The sequence below is a fragment of the Bos grunniens genome, chromosome 2, assembly GCF_055505025.1.
Source record: "Bos grunniens cultivar Pamir isolate PY7600 chromosome 2, Bosgru_T2T1.0, whole genome shotgun sequence".
NCBI classification, from domain to species: domain Eukaryota; kingdom Metazoa; phylum Chordata; class Mammalia; order Artiodactyla; family Bovidae; genus Bos; species Bos grunniens.
Genome location: NC_141166.1, coordinates 121,126,611 through 121,144,860, shown reverse-complemented (window position 1 = coordinate 121,144,860; position 18,250 = coordinate 121,126,611).

The following is an 18,250-nucleotide window of genomic DNA, read 5'->3' as shown; positions in this document are numbered from 1 at the left end:
CCTCCCTCTTATAAGGACATTTGTGATTACATTTAGACCCACCCAGATAATCCTCCATTCTCAAGATCCTTAATCGCATTTTCAAATTCTCATAAGTAACATTCACAGACCCAGGGATTAGAACTTGGATATATTTGGGGGCCATCATTCAGCCCACCACATATGCTTAGCTTATGTACATATGGCATAGCTGTTATGCTTATTTTAATTTAATAGGAAAATTGTAAGAATTTATAATTGTAAGAATTTATTAAGTTACCCATTGAAGCTGTGACATATTCTAAGATGTCTAGGTCCTAGAAAGCCATTCCTATATGATTGCCAAAGAAAAGCTGGTCATAATACAATTAAACAATTCTGATGAATATAACCTATTTCTACAGAAAGCCCTCTCCTTGGTAGAAAAGTATAAACTGAATCAGATCAGATCAGATCAGTCGCTCAGTCGTCCCTCTTTGCGACCCCATGAATCGCAGCACGCCAGGCCTACCTGTCCATCACCAACTCCCGGAGTTCACTCAGACTCACGTCCATGAAGTCAGTGATGCCATCCAGCCATCTCATCCTCTGTCATCCCCTTCTCCTCCTGCCCCCAATCCCTCCCAGCATCAGAGTCTTTTCCAATGAATCAACTCTTCTCATGAGGTGGCCAAAGTACTGGAGTTTCAGCTTTAGCATTATTCCTTCCAGAGAAATCCCAGGGCTGATCTCCTTCAGAATGGACTGGTTGGATCTCCTTGCAGTCCAAGGGACTCTCAAGAGTCTTCTCCAACACCACAGTTCAAAAGCATCAATTCTTCGGCGCTCAGCCTTCTTCACAGTCCAACTCTCACATCCATACATGACCACAGGAAAAACCATAGCCTTCACTAGACGAACCTCTGTTGGCAAAGTAATGTCTCTGCTTTTGAATATGCTATCTAGGTTGGTCATAACTTTCCTTCCAAGGAGTAAGCATCTTTTAATTTCATGGCTGCAGTCACCATCTGCAGTGATTTTGGAGCCCAAAAAAATAAAGTCTGACACTGTTTCCACTTTTTCCCCATCTATTTCCCATGAAGTGGTGGGACCGGATGCCATGATCTTAGTTTTCTGAATGTTGAGCTTTAAGCCAACTTTTTCACTCTCCACTTTCACTTTTATCAAGAGGCTTTTGAGTTCCTTTTCACTTTCTGCCCTAAGGGTGGTGTCATCTGCGTATCTGAGGTTATTGATATTTCTCCCGGCAATCTTGATTCCAGTTTGTGTTTCTTCCAGTCCAGCGTTTCTCATGATGTACTCTGCATATAAGTTAAATAAACAGGGTGATAATATACAGCCTTGACGAACTCCTTGTCCTATTTGGAACCAGTCTGTTGTTCCATGTCCAGTTCTAACTGTTGCTTCCTGACCTGCATATAGGTTTCTCAAGAGGCAGGTCAGGTGGTCTGGTATTCCCATCTCTTTCAGGATTTTCCACAGTTTATTGTGATCCACACAGTCAAAGGCTTTGGCATAGTCAAGAAAGCAGAAATAGATGTTTTTCTGGAACTCTCTTGCTTTTTCTATGATCCAGCGGATGTTGGCAATTTGATCTCTGGTTCCTCTGCCTTTTCTAAAACCAGCTTGAACATCAGGAAGTTCATGGTTCACATATTGCTGAAGCCTGGCTTGGAGAATTTTGACTCCACATTAATTTTGGAGCATCCTCTGAAACTCCTGGTGCACAAACGACATTCAGGTTGCTGGTGTAGATAGCCCACTGAGCGTCTTTTAACAGATGCTCAGCACCCAACCCGCACCTCCCTCCCCACCCTGACTTTTTAGCAGCACATTCCTAAAATCAGCTGGTGCTAAGGCATATAAAAATGTAAATTAAAAGAGCTCTGATGGCCTCTTCTCCCCTTCTAGCAATTGCTATTAGACAAATGGAGGGTCAGTTGTACTGTCAAAAAAAAATAACAAAACAAGCTGGCAAACACAAGCCTGGACATAACTCCAGCTGTCTTTTTCTGGGCCTTGCTGCTGAGGTTCAGTAAACAGTATCTGAGTGGCTCCCAACCCCCAGCATTCAATTAACCACCAAAGAACTTGGATATAGGGAGGATTTGTCTCTGTATCACTTTCTAATAAATAAAACAGGCATCTTCTTTTATGCCAGGAAAAGGAGAGACGCTCTCAATCAATGGTTTCAGATTCAATTTTTGGTATTATAGGATTTACCAGGAACCTTCAAGAGGATTGTCAGGGTACCCAGAGCAGACAGAACAGACTCAGCTCCAGGTTATCCACTTTAGGCTTATCACTTTTCTCTGTTTTACTTGCTGGGATTTTGTGTAAGCTGTTCCATTTAAAAATAATTCAACTACTTTTTAAAAAGTAAAATGTGATGCTAAAGAAACACTGTCTCAGCCTGTTCTGGCTGCTATAACAAAAATAATATAGACCCTGTGGCTTATAAACAACAGAAATCTATTTCTTATAGTTCTGGAGGCTGGGAAACCCAAGATCAAGGCACCAGGAGGCTTAGTGTCTGGTGAGAGCCAGCATCCTGGTTCGTACATGGCTGTCTTCTTGCTGTGTCCTCATATGGTGAAGAACAAGGGTGCTCTCTTGGAGTTTCTCATGTAAGGGCACTGATCCTATTCACAGGGGCTCTACTCTCATGACCTAATTACCTCCCAAAGAACCTATCTTCTAATACCATCACACTAGGGGTCAGGATGTCAATGTATGAATTATAAAATATATGTGAAAATAACAGGCAAGGATCTGAGCAGATACATCTTAAAAGAAGAAATACAAACGACCAAAGGTAAATGAAAAGGTGCTCAATATCATTAATCTTCAGGGAAATGGAAATCAAGATCACAATGAGATATCACCTAACATTTGTTAGGATAACTATTATCAAAGAGATAAAAGTGTTGGTGAGATTGTGAACAAAAGGAAATTCTCGTACATTGCCTGTAGGAATGTAAATTGGTACAGCCATTATGGAAACTAATATGGAGATTACTAAAAAAAATTAAAAATAAAGTCACTATATGATCCAGCAATCCTACTTCTGGACATAGAGCCAAAGAAAATGAAACCTGGGTCTTGAAATCTATGCACTTCTGTGTTCACTGCAGGATGTCTACTGATGGATGAATGAATAAAGAGAATGTGAAAAAAGTCAATCACACACAAACACACACACATGAATACACTGGAATATTCAGTTCATTTGCTCAGTCGCATCCAGCTCTTTGCGACCCCACGTACTGCAGCACACCAGGCCTCCCCGTCCATCACCAACTCCCAGAGTTTACTCAAACTCATGTCCATTGAGTCGGTGGTGCCATCCAACCATCTCATCCTCTGTCGTCCCCTTCTTCTCTCACCTTCAACCTTTCCCAGCATCAGGGTCTTTCCAAATGAGTCAGTTCTTCGCATCAGGTGGCCAAAGTATTAGAGTTTCAGCTTCAGCATCAGTCCTTCCAATGAATATTCAGGACTGATTTCCCTTAGGATGGACTGGTTGCATCTCCTTGAAGTCCAAGGGATACTCAAGAGTCTTCTCCAACATCACAGTTCAAAAGCATCAATTCTTCGGTACTCAGCTTCTTTATAATCCAACTCTCACATCCATACATGACTATTGGAAAAAATCATAGCTTTGACTAACAGACCTTTGTTGGCAAAGTAATGTCTCTGGTTTTTAATATGCTGTCTAGCTTGGTCATAACTTTTCTTCAAGGAGCAAGCATCTTTTAATTTCATGGCTACAGTGACCATCTACAGTGATTTTGGAGCCCCCCAAAATAAAGTCTCTCACTGTTTCCATTGCCTCCCCATCCCGGATGCCATGATCTCTGTTGTCTGAATGTTGAGTAACTTTTTCACTCTCCTCTTTCACTTTCATCAAGAGGCTTTTTAGTTCTTTTCACTTTCTGCCATAAAGGTGATATCATCTGCATATCTGAGGTTATTGATATTTCTCCCAGCAGCCTTGATTCCAGCTTGTGCTTTATCCAGCCCAGTGTTTCTCATGATGTACTCTGCATATAAGTTAAATAGGCAGGGTGACAATATACAGCCTTGATGTACTCCTTTCCTGATTTGGAACCAGTCTGTTGTTCCATGTCCAGTTCTAACTGTTGCTTTCTGACCTGCATACAGATTTCTCAGAAATATTATCCAACCTTAAAAAGAAGAAAATCTTGCCATTTGTGACAACATGGATGAACTTGAGGGACATTGTGCTAAGTGAAATAAATCAATCACAGAAAGACAAATATTGAATGGTATCAGTTATATATGAAAGCCAAAATAGACTAATACAAGGAGAGAATAGAATGGTGGTTACCATGGGCTGGAAGATGGGGGATATGGTGAGATCTTGCTTAAAGTATGCAAAGTATCAGTTATATAACATGAATAAGTTCTGAAGATCTAATATACAGTAAGGTGACTATGTTAACATTATTGTATTGTGTACTTGAAATCTCCTAGAAGGGTAGATCTTAAAGCATCCTCATGACAAAAGAAAGAATGAAAGAAGGGAGGGAATGTGGGAGGAAGAAAGAAAGAAGTAAGTGTATGATATGATGAATATGTTAATTGAGGTTGATTGAGATGATGATTTCATTTATTAGTATATAAAATTTACTAGTATATAAAAATGTCAAATTGTACACTTTAAATACACACAATTTCTACTTGTCAAATTATAACTTAATAAAGCTGATTAAAATTGCCAGGAGAAATATCAATAACCTCAGATATGCAGATGACACCACCCTTATGGCAGAAAGTGAAGAGGAACTCAAAAGCCTCTTGATGAAAGTGAAAGTGGAGAGTGAAAAAGTTGGCTTAAAGCTCAACATTCAGAAAATGAAGATCATGGCATCCGGTCCCACCACTTCATGGCAAATAGATGGGGAAACAGTGGAAACAGTGTCAGACTTTATTTTTGGGGGGCTCCAAAATCACTGAAGATGGTGATTGCAGCCATGAAATTAAAAGATGTTTACTCCTTGGAAAGAAAGTTATGACCAACCTAGATAGCATATTGAAAAGCAGAGACGTTACTTTGCCAACAAAGGTCCGTCTAGTGAAGGCTATGGTTTTTCCTGTGGTCATGTATGGATGTGAGAGTTGGACTGTGAAGAAGGCTGAGTGCCGAAGAACTGATGCTTTTGAACTGTGGTGTTGGAGAAGACTCTTGAGAGTCCCTTGGACTGCAAGGAGATCCAACCAGTCCATTCTGAAGGAGATCAGCCCTGGGATTTCTTTGGAAGGAATGATGCTAAAGCTGAAACTCCAGTACTTTGGCCCCCTCATGCGAAGAGTTGACTCATTGGAAAAGACTCTGATGCTGGGGGGGGGGTGGTGGGGGCAGGAGGAGAACGGGACGACAGAGGATGAGATGGCCAGATGGCATCACTGACTCGATGGACGTGAGTCTCAGTGAACTCAGGGAGTTGGTGATGGACAGGGAGGCCTGGCGTGCTGCGATTCATGGGGTCGCAAAGAGTCGGACACGACTGAGTGACTGAACTGAACTGAACTGAAAGCTGAAAAATATGTATGAAAAAGCAGAAGGCTGGAAGAAGCCAAGACAGTTTTGAAGATGAACCTATTGAAAAGATGTATTCTGCCAAACAGAAAGACTTAAAGTTACATTAGGACAATGTGTCGGCCGTGGGACAGACATAGGCCAAGAGACATAAGCAGAGGAAAACGTAAGCAAGCCAGTAATTCACAGCAGTGAGAAGAAGACAAACTTCAATAAACAGATCCAAATGTCACTTATGACATAGGCGTAGTCCTTAAGGAAAACAGCCAAACAGACTCTTGTATTGAATACTTGTAGTTCCCAAGTTCAGTACTTCATAGGAGAAAAACTGGATTCCCTCTCATCTTATGCACAAAATTAAGCTGGTAAAGGGATAGAATTAAAGACCTGATATGAAAAGCAAAACATTAAAATGTTTTGAAGAATATTTATAAACTCAGAGTTAAAATGAAAAACTTTTTAAATCAAGAGACAGTATAAAAATTGAACAAATAACCCACCACCATTTAAAAGATGTTTGTAACACCATAATTAAAAAATGATTAACATCTATTCTCTCTAGAACTCACTACAATCAATAACAAAATGATTCAATAGAGAAAAAAATGGGCAAAAGTTATGAGCATGCAATTCAACAAAGGAGGAAACATAACTGGCTAATAAGTGAAACTTCTGCCATCTCTCTAATAATCATGCCTAATGTTATATAGCTGGAAAAATGGAACTATGAACTCTGAAGCTTATGCTTGTTTAAATAACAAAATATCTTGTGTAAAAAGACATTTAACACACTATTAGAAAGTGGTCTGATAGGTACAACCTTTCTAACTTACTGTTTCACAGGATGATTCAGAAGAGAGAATGAGATAATAGATGTGAAACACTGAAGGACCTTTAAAGTGCTACACAAATCACTTACTACAATTTCCATCACAGCAGAAGTGAAATTCCTGCTTGGTTGCAGTCTTAAAGGAGTATATCCATCAGTAAATTCAGAAGTTCCTGAACTCATGGCTTGGAAGTTTCAGAGAAAAAGACTCTTAAAGGAAAACACTGAATGACTGTTCTGGTCAGCCCTCTCCCCTTGACTGCTGTTCCTGGGAATACCCTTATTGTAAAATGAACTCATTTACAAAAAGCTAGCTAAATCTAACACCTGGAAATAATATTAGCAATGCATGTGTACTGTTTCTACAGTCCTTGGTGACAATATGGACTGTATTCCACCGGGCTCCTCTGTCCATGGAATTCTCCAGGCAAGATTACTGGAGTGGGTAGCCATTTCCTTCTCCAGGGGATCTTCCTGACCAAGGAATCGAATCCGGGTCTCCTGCACCACAGGCAGATTCTTTACTGACTGAGCCACCAGGGAAAATATTAGCAATAGACTAGACTTAAAGCACTTTACTCTGATCACATAAGTATGGGTTGGGGGGGAATATTACCTATATTTTTATCAGATTAAATTTCTAGAATTTTATAAGAATCATATGTTGTCGTAGTATAACCTAAATTATTTTGTCTGTTTCATAGTTTTCTTGTGTATCTTAAAATTTTTTAAATAACTATATTTTAAATTACAAAAGTACTACATGTTCAGGGCAAAAATTTCTAAATAGTATAAAGGGGTAAAGGTAAAAATGTTGTCTGCCGCATCCTCAGCACTTTCACAATCAGTCCCAATAAGTAAGAAAATTTAATAACATTTTTATATTTTAAAATAACATAATAGTACAGTAAAGAAATAGTCTCCATATTTATTCAAAATGGGCAATGGTTACATTTCTTAGCAATATTAAGTATCTGAGATCCCAGGAGCAAATGGAGATCTTGGAAAATCCTAAGATTCTGAGGTATGCTGATGGCATGTCTTCAGTTGTCTGACCTTATTTCTTAATGTTCTCATGAACCTCTTTCTTTTTCCTGTACTCCCTCCTCAAACACAGGACAGAAGCACATCTCTCTTTTATGGTCATATGAGAAATTGCAACACTAACCAGAAGATATCAAAATACTGACAATTCTGTAGCCCAATCTATCTCACAGTTTTAGAAAGTTCTCACAGAACAACTATTTACTACTACTGTTACTATTACTACTGATGATCATAGTATTAAGCATAAGAATAATATTTGAAGTTGCTACCGTATTTTAGTTGAACACTCATAGTTGCCACAGACTCATTTCTTCCACATTCTACATAGATAAGGCTTATCACTAATTCATAGAGAAACAAATTGAGATAAAAGATATTAAGTAACTAGCCTGTGGTTGTACAGTAAATGCCAAAGCCTACAGTTGGAAACAGAAGCCCTCACAGCGTTCTATGCTTCTTAAGTATTAAGCCTCTTCAGTCTTACAAACTTACCAAATGAAACTTCTGAAAGCACACTGTATCCCATTAGTAATAATTTTTGTGTTTGCCAATATTATAATTTGGTGAAAATTATTTGAAATTATTTTAAAACCCTATACTGATACATAAAAGTAATATTTTCAGAATACAACTGATCAGTGCAGATGTTTTAAAAAAATCTGTCTCTTCTTTCAATAATTAAAATTTTTAAGACCTTGCACATTTTCTTTTGGGATCATAATTGAGGTCCATGGTTTTAACTGATGCCAGTACACTGATGAATCCCAGTTCTTTAATCCTAAGGCCAGCTTCTCCTCTCTATATCCTGCACTGGGACTTTTCCAAGAGGATACCCCATAATTACCTAAAAAATAACTGTCTAGTATAAAAATCATTTCCATCAACAACACTGTTATATATGAATCCCCTCATAGTCTCTTAGCACTGTTTTCCCCTTTTTTTCTTTTTACCACAATTGTAATTCAATATTTATCTACTCGTGCATTTTCCTCCATCACTAAAGTGCTAGTTCCAAGAGGGCAAGGACTGTACTTATTTAGTTCACACAATATTCTCAGTGGCTAGAACAACATGTGGTTTATAGTTGAAACCTAAAAAAAAAAGCATTTGGTGATAAATGACTGAAAGATATACCTATATCTCCTCCCAGATTCAATGACTTGATAAATAGCAAGACCACCCACATTCACATGGTCCAAGCCAGAAAATTTCGAGTCAGTACAGACTTCATTTCCACTCCAGTGACAGCCCAGGTCCCTTATCTTCTCTTTGTATGACGGGAGTAGGCTCTTTCCTGGGTCCCTTAGTGCTGGTTTCATCATCAAATGAGTTTTCACACTCCTTCCAGAGTAGTCTCTCCAAAGCATTTATTTGTCAAATTTTGTAACCTTCTAAAATATTTTTCTCTTTACCTTCCATAATAATTCCATGAAGATATTATCAAACTTTTACTTTCTGTTTTAAAAAAAGACATGAGATACAGTGACATACTTTGAAAAAGTGAATCCTCCAAGATTTGGACATGGCTCTCCACAGTCCCCCTCACACTATAAGAACTAATACTGTTGTGAGCATGAGTTTGCTAAAAATTCTTTTATGGTTCTACATCACCTAGCATGGATGTTCAAATCTGATTTTTCATAATGGTGGTAGTTTTGTTCAAGCAGGGATCCCATTCTCTCATGGATCCCATGACTAAATTAAAATAAATTTTGCATTTGTATTTTCACTTTAATGATGATCTAAGATGATATAGACAAGTATATTCTGGAAGATCTCGATGACTACCTTATTTAGTGTCTTCATCTACTTTTATGTTTAGAAGAGCATGCTGAAAAACAGTATAATTTTTTCATTGTGGATGAATTATAAAAGAAAATAATGAATATGGCTGAGACTGTAAATTGTTTACCAATAACCTGTGGACAATTTGTTCTCTTTTCCTGAGTAATAGAAACACTGCCTTTAATAATGGCTCTTATTTCCCAGCATCCCTTGCATCTGGGTGTGGCCATGGGACATAATTAAGTGTGGAACATGCAATCTGTGGGGACTGCCCTTACACAAAGAAAGCATGACCTTTTCCTTCCCTTTTCTCTGTTCTGTTCTGTGGAAAGTATTCTCATGCCTGGAGCTAGAGTATCCCTCCTTAGACGATGAGATACTTAGTGCTCACTTAGGGCCCTTGAGGGTAGAGTAACAGGATAGTGTATAACAAACCTGAGTTTTTGATACTGTGGAGACGATACAAAGCTTGTATCATGTTCCCTGACTTACACAAGAGAGTGATAAACATCTATCCAGTTTAAATTAACCATTTGGGTTTTGGCCACTTGTACATGAACTTAATCCTAGTAAGTACATGGACTCAATATTCAAAAATATCTTCTGTGGAAGTCAAATGACATCCAAGTAGGCTGCATAAATTAGAATTCACAGTAGTTCAAACAGGAAAAAGTGTTAGATGAACTGAGTCATCACACAATACACAATCTCATTTACATGCTAGACCCTGAAGATCTAGCACTGCAACAGCAGGCAGAATCATAGTAACTAACAGAGCAACAATTTATCTCAACAAACAACATCATCACATAATTAAAATTGATGTTATTAGATATAAATTTCATTAGTTTCACAATTTTTTGTTCGTGTTTTATTTAGAAATAGTTGTGGTCAATGGAAGTTTATTTTTTCCTACAAAAATGATCCATAAGTTCACTAATTTTAGAAACACTGACCAGGAGAGCTTACTATAATGTCCAATTCTCACTCCACAGAATCTGATTAAATGGGTCTCTGGTGAGACATAGGAATCTATAACTGTACTAAGTATCCTAGGTGATTTTAAGGTAGTGAGTCTTCTGGAAAGAAATCAGTATATCTCAATTCTTAAGTCGATTCACAAATTAATTTTAGATCTGCCCCTGTCAACCCCTCAAGCTTCTTTTCTGTCTCACCATCACCACACACCCTTTTCCTCAGAGCCATAATAAATAACTTGATGCCTCTAAAGTTGTAAATTCTGTTTCTGCCTTGTACTTTGACTTAACATCTAAGATTTCCTCAAGTTTTCCTTTAATTGACAAAATCCTATTTATTCTAAAATAAAATCAGTCATGACTTCCTAAAAGGAGCTTTCTCTCATCCTCCTAATGCCCCTCCTGTGTGCTAACAGCTTCCAGAACCAACTGCTATTTCTGTCAGTTATCACCTTCTATTATCATTGTTACTGGTTTGTCTATCTTATTAGACCTCGAATTTCTGAAGCACGAAATTAGCAGTGTTCTACTTGCTATTCCCATTGCCTAGATCACGCCTGGTTTTAGTGGGGGTTTACAGAGGAGCCTGATAGGCTCCATGGGGTCCATGGGGTCGCTAAGAGTCGGACACGACTGAGCGACTTCACTTTCACTTTTCACTTTCATGCATTGGAGAAGGAAATGGCAACCCACTCCAGTGTTCTTGCATGGAGAATCCCAGGGACGGGGGAGCCTGGTGGGCTACCGTCTATGGGGTCGCACAGAATCGGACACAACTGAGGCGACTTAGCAGCAGCAGCAGCAGCAATAGAGGCTTTCTGACCAAATTAATGAGAAAGTGAATGAATGAAATAGTAAACAAATGATATAATATGTTCCAAATGTATAGAAGTTCTTAACATTTTAAGATAGATGTCTCTAAATGTAGCAGTAAGTGTACTATAAATTCTAAAGTACTGGAGTTTTGTTTGTTTGCATTATAAGGAGTTTCTTTGAAAAAAATGTACCCACATCACATAGAACATGACAGGGCATTGTAATCTACCAGGATTGATTATGAAAATATCCACTGAAAAATTAAGCCTTTTAATGATGTGATTCTCCACAGAAGACCAAATTATACAAATGAGCAGCACCATGCTAAATATCCAAAATATGACTGGACAAATTTCAGGACAGAAAGAAAACAGATTACTATATAGCACACAATGTTATGCTGTATTAGGTACTTATTGCCATGTAACAAGTAACCCCAAAACTCAGGGGGTAGAAACAACAAACATTTATTCCTTCACATAGATTCTGTGGCTTAGGAGTCTTGGAGTGGCTTTCTATAAATGGTCCTGGCTCAAGGTTACCCCTGAGGTTGCAGCCCAGCTGTCAGCCAGGGCAGTAGTCTCATCTGAAGGGGTATCCACCTCAGAGTGTCTACACCTCTCCCTTGGTCAGCCTCAGAAGATCCACGTCCAAGACTGATCATCTCTTCATAGGACTAGCTCACTTATAACAGTGGCCTTCCCCAAGCTGAGTCAAGAGAAAACAAAATTCCAAATAGAATGAGAGAGTGAGCAAGAATACTTAAGAGAGAGGCCACATTCTTTTTATAACTTCATATCCAAAGGGGGTATAACATTACATTGCTTCTGCCATATTGTATTTGTTAGAAGTGAGTCACTAAGTCTAGCCCACACTCAAAGGGACATGATGCACAATTTGAATATACCAGGAGGTAGAGATCATTGGGGGCCATCTCACAGGCTGCCAATCAAAAACATATTCTCTGTATTTCAGATATATTTTTCACAGAACAAAATAGCAGCATATTGTAGTGGGATTCTCCAGGCAAGAATACTGGAGTAGGTTGCCATTTCCTTCTCCAGGGGATCTTTCCAATCCAGGGATCGAACCCAGGTCTCCTGCATTGCAGGCAGACACTTTAACCTCTGAGCCACCAGGGAAGCCCAACAAATAATAAAGCAGGAAGCCCTTAAAATAATTTTTAAACTCATTTTCCCAATTTTATGGAGCTATAATTGACTTGCTGCTGTTGCTGCTGCTAAGTCGCTTCAGTCGTGTCCGACTCTGTGCGACCCCATAGACGGCAGCCCACCAGGCTCCTCTATCCCTGGGATTCTCCAGGCAAGAACACCGGAGTGGGTTGCCCGTTCCTTCTCCAATGCAGGAAAGTGAAAAGTGAAAGTGAAGTCACTCAGTCGTGTCTGAATCTTCGCAACCCCATGGACTGCAGCCCACCAGGCTCCTCTGTCCGTGGGATTTTCCAGGCAAGAGTACTGGAGTGGGGTGCCATTGCCTTCTCCGATAATTGACTTAGAACATTAAATTAGTTTCAGGTTTATAACAAAATGATTTGAAATATGCCTACATTGCAAAATGATTACCACAATAAGTTTAGTGAACAACAATCACCTCACATAATTACATTTTCTAACTTATGATAAGAACTTTTAAGATCTACTCTCTTAGCAACTTGCACAGTACAATATTTATTAACTATAGTCATCATATTGTACATTATATCCCAAGAACTTATTTATCTTATAACTAGAAGTATATATATATATATATTTTTTTTTAATTGGAGGATAATTGCTTTACATTGTTGCAGAAGCTTATATTTTCTGATTATCTTCACCTAATGTTCCTAACCCTACCTTCGACAACCACTGGTCTGATCTCCGTTTCTATGAGCTTGGTATTTTTAGATTCCATATAAAAGCTTATCTTTCTAAAGTCAATATTTAAAGTGAATTCATGTTATGTAGAGGTGGCTTCTGTGATAATATATTGCGGGCACAATCCATCCAATTGTCATTAAAATTGTTATGGTTTATGCCTATTTTGGAATTAGAGTCAGGTTAGTGCATTTGTTCTAAATATAATTCAGGTTCCTTACCATCAAATTAAAGCAAATGAGAACAATCATTTGTTATAGATATTGTGTGTTCTATTTAACTATTACCATCAGCATCATTTGACTTTTCCTCTTAACTGAAGGGGAAATAATGTTCTTTTAATTACTGGGTTAACCACATTCTACTTATACACTAGCATGTGTCTCTAGGTGGTTCAGTATGATTCCTTCAAGTAAACTAGCTGCAGATTGAAGGCAAAAGGAGAAGGGGATGAATAGAATGAGATGATAAGATAGCATCACTGACTCAGCGGATATGAATCTGAACAAACTCCAGGAGATAGTAAAGGAAAAGGGGGCCCTAGCATGCTGCAGTCTATGGGGTTGAAAAGAGTCGATGTGAACACCAACACCAAAAGCTAATACAACCATGAAATATTAACCATTTTCTCTTTCTTATATGTTTTGACAAACAAATATTAGTTTAGTTAGGGACAAAAGATTTTGAATTTTATATTGCTTGAAAAAACAGCAACCGCCAAGCTAACATCCATGTCTAAATCATCGTAGAAATGTCCAATCCTGTTTAAAAAGCAATTTTATGTTATTGGCTTCATTTTATTCATTCATATTTAATAGTAGAATTAGACCTATAATAGGATACCATTATTTGTTGTATCCTTTCTTAAATTATGAAATTCTAAATTGAATACCCTTTAATATATGTAAGTCTCAGTCCTAAATTTTCTAGTCCTTTTTGATGGAGGTCTATTTTTAGTGCTCCAAAGCCCTGAGGTCCTTTGGAAAGGGAGGCTGTGATGGTCAGAAAGGAGAGGAATGCTCAAGATGGATACTGTGAGTGAGAATTTGGGCACCTGACCCAGAGGCAATTTAGCATCACGCTTTGCTACTACCTAGAAATCAACTAGATTGGGTTTTACAGGAGATCAATCATGGGCTCCTATTTCAGGCAATCAGCTAGGATTTGTTGAACTACTTTGATGGGATTCAAATAAGTAGAGAAAGATCATGAAGTGCAAAATTTCATTGGAAAGAGAAGACAAATCCATAACAAGATGGCAATACAAGGTATCATATAATGTATAATCAATAATATCGCAGTTAGGCACTGCACTATCTTTATATCTATTTATTTTACTCTAATCATGCCCCCCAACTTATTTAAGGTAGTTAGCAAAAATTGCATGATTATGACATTAAAAATAATTATTGGTTCAGTTCAATTCAGTTCAGTCTGAATGCAGGAGACCCCAGTTTATTCCTGGGTCAGGAAGATCTGGTGGAGAAGGGATAGGTTACCCACTCCAGTATTCTTGGGCTTCTCTGGTGGCTCAGCTGGTAAAGAATCCACCTGCAATGCAGGAGACCTGGGTTTGATCTCTGGGGTTAGGTAGATCCTCTGGAGAAGGGAGAGGCTACCCACACCAGTATTCTGGCCTGGAGAATTTCATGGACTGTATAGTCCACGGGGTCTCAAAAAGTCAAACATGACTAAGCGACTTTCAATTTCACTTTTTCAGTTCAGTCACTCAGTCATATCCGACTCTTGGCGACCCCATGGACTGCAGCATGCCAGGCCTCCCTATCCATCACCAACTCCTGGAGCTTGCTCAAACTCATGTCCATCAAGTCAGTGATGCCATCCAACCATCTCATCCTCTGTCGTCCCCTTCTCCTGCTGCCTTCAATCTTTCCCAGCATCAGAGTCTTTTCCAATGAGTCAGTTCTTTGCATCAGGTGGCCAGAGTATTGGAGCTTCAGCATCATTCCTTCCAAAGAAATCCCAGGGCTGATCACCTTCAGAATGGACTGGTTGGATCTCCTTGAAGTCCAAGGGACTCTCAAGAGTCTTCTCCAACACCACAGTTCAAAAGCATCAATTCTTCAGTACTCAGCTTTCTTTATGGTCCAACTCTCACATTCATACATGACTACTGGAAAAACCATAGCTTTGACTAGATGGATCTTTGCCCATATATTAATACATTTATATGTATAAATACATTTATGAATATACAAAATTAAAATAATATCTAGAATTTACTATATTATATTAATATTTAATATACCATATTTATAATTTATTATATTTATAAAATATTTATATATTAATGTATTTATACAAAATAATTATATAAGGCTTCAAAAGAGAAGGGGCTTTTAAAAGGGTGGGTTTTAAAAGGAAGAACTGATGTAGATAGGCAGAGAGCAGTGGAAAGCATTGTAGTGAGGAAATAGGAAAACAAGAAAGGAGATCGTGCTCTTGTGTGTCTGGGAACAACAGTTCATTGCAAATGAAAATTAAAATGAATAACTTGTATGAGTTGCTAGGATTGCTCTAAGGAAGTATCACAAACTGAGTGGCCTAAACAAAAGAAATGTATTGCCTCACATGGAGTCCAGAAGTCTGAGACCAAGGTGTTGGCATAGCCATGCTCCCTCTGAAGGGTCAAGCAAAGCATCTGTTCCAGGGCTATCTTCTAGCTTCTGCTATTTCTTGGCCAGTGGGAGCATTAACTCCAATCTGTATATAGTACTCTCCTTCTGTTAACACATCTGTGTGCAAATTTTCCCTTTTTATAAGGATACCAGTTATATGGATTAGCTGTCCTTCCTACTCCAGAATGACCTTAACTTCACTATTTCATTTGCAATTACCCTATTCTCCCTGTTTTCAAATAAAGTCACATTTTGAGATCCTAGGACTAGAGACTTCAACATACAAATTTTGAGGGGGACACAATTCAACCCAAATCAAAGCCCTCAGGAGTCTACTGAGTCTGAAGGCAGTGGTGAGAAGCTAAGTGATATATTTTTCTTTCTTTCTGTTTTTATTTGTGTCAGGAAACTGATATGTTCCAGCAGATCTTTTAGAAAGATGTATCTAGTTGTAGTGGGCAATAGCAGTTGAAGAAGCAGTATAACCTAGAGGCAGAGACTAATTTTAGGCTGTTCAAGGGTTACAATCTAGTACATAACCTACAAGGGGCAGCTTGATCTGGTTACCCTACCTTGCCAAGCCTCAGGGCAGACTGCTTCTCTTTGTCCTTTATCCAAATGGTTTTGCCCTCCAGGATTCTAAATGCCCCAGGTTCCTTTTACCTCAGGTTCTTTGAACATCTTGTTCTTTCTGCATAGATTGCTTCTCTGTTCCTTGAGTAATTGGGGCTTCACAGGTGGCTCATTGGTAAAGAATCCACCTGCAATGCAGGAGATGCAGGAGATATGGGCTTGATCTCTGGATCAGGAAGATCCCCTGGAGGAGGAAATGGCAACCCACTCCAGTATTCTTGCCTGAAAAATTCCATGGACAGAGGAGCCTGGTGGGCTACAGTTCATAGAGTTGCAAAGAGCTGGACATGAGCGATTGAGCAGCAGCAGCAATCTAAGCAAAGAAGGAGAAAAGTCAAAGCAGTTCAAATGGTTTTAAGTGTGAGAGAACGATAGTACTATTGGTAGAAACAAAGCTAGTGGCAGCTACATTTGGAGTCTCAGTTTTGGTACTTTCAATTTCAGATGGATGGTGATACACTCAAGTACAAAAATCTACCATAGAGCAAGGAAGGTAGATAGGTATTTGAGGTTGATGCTATGGGTCTCATGCTGGTTCCAAGAAACTAACAAACACTGCTGTGGGATGTGAGGTCATATTAATCTCCTATTTGATCCTCATTTCTAATACTATATCTTCATAACTACTTTTCTAATGTGTATGAGTATTTCTTATTATTAAAATATTCTTGTTTAGTTCAGATAATTTGGACAATAAAGAAAAATATAAAGAAGACCTGATAAACTATGAGCACATGTCAAAACTGATTTGCTTACCATGAAAATACAAAAATTGGTGTAATATCTCTGATGGCTGTTTGAAAATGCTACATAAAAAAACTTAAAAATAACAATATATCTCATATTTCCATGTCTAGGCATTTACTCAAAATAATCAAATATATGTATAACATTTGTATAAAAGGATGCAATCTCTTTACATAGATACAACTGCAAAATGGTTGAATTTCCTTTCAGTAATTTTTTAACATTGAGTCTAATTGTATGAATAATTTAAAAATTCAGATCATATATACATATATTGCCTCAAACTCTACATTTTGCACCCTATCTTTGATTATGACCATGTATTAGGTTATGTCCTAACAATTTAATAATTAGGATATTTACATTTTTTCTTTTATGAAGATGCTATAACAAACATCACTTTATATAAATCTACTTTATCTAACAGAGAAGGCAATGGCATCCCACTCCAGTACTCTTGCCTGGAAAATCCCATGGACGGAGGAGCCTGGTAGGTTGCAGTCCATGGGGTCGCTAAGAGTCGGACACGACTGAGCGACTTCACTTTCAGCTTTTCACTTTCATGCATTGGAGAAGGAAACGGCAACCCACTCCAGTGTTCTTGCCTGGAGAATCCCAGGGACAGAGGAGCCTGGTGGGAGGCCACCTATGGGGCCGCACAGAGTCAGACACAACTGAAGTGACTTAGCAGCAGCAGCAGCACTTTATCTAAAGGAGATGATCAGATGTGACCACAAAGTAGAATTTGTACCTTTAAAAATTCTTGATTCAGTATCTTCTCTGACCACAATGCTATGAGACTAGATATCAACTAAAGGAAAAAAATGGCAAAAAACACAAACTCATGGAGATTAAACAACACATTACTAAATAACAAAGAGGTTACTGAAAAAATAAGAAAAGAGATCAAAAGATTCCTAGGAACAAATGACAATGAAAACTTATGGGACTCAGCAAAAGCAGTTCTAACAGGGAGGTTTACAGTGATACAATCATACCTATAGAAGCAAGAAAAGCATTGAATAGACAGCCTAACTGTACATCTATAGAAGCTGGAAAAAGAAGAACAAAACCCCCCCAAAGTCAGCAGAAAGAAGGAGATCATAAAAATCAGAGCAGAAATAAGTGAAAAAGAAATGAAGGCAACAATAGCAAAGATTAATGAAACTAAAAGCTGATTCTTTGAGAAGATAAACAAAATTGACAAACCACTAGCCAGACTCATCAAGAAAAAAAGGGAGAAAAATCAAATCAATAAAATTAGAAATGAAAAAATGAGAGATTACAACAGACAACACAGAAATACAAAGTATCAGAAGAGAATATTATGAGCAACTGTATGCTAATAAAATGGACAA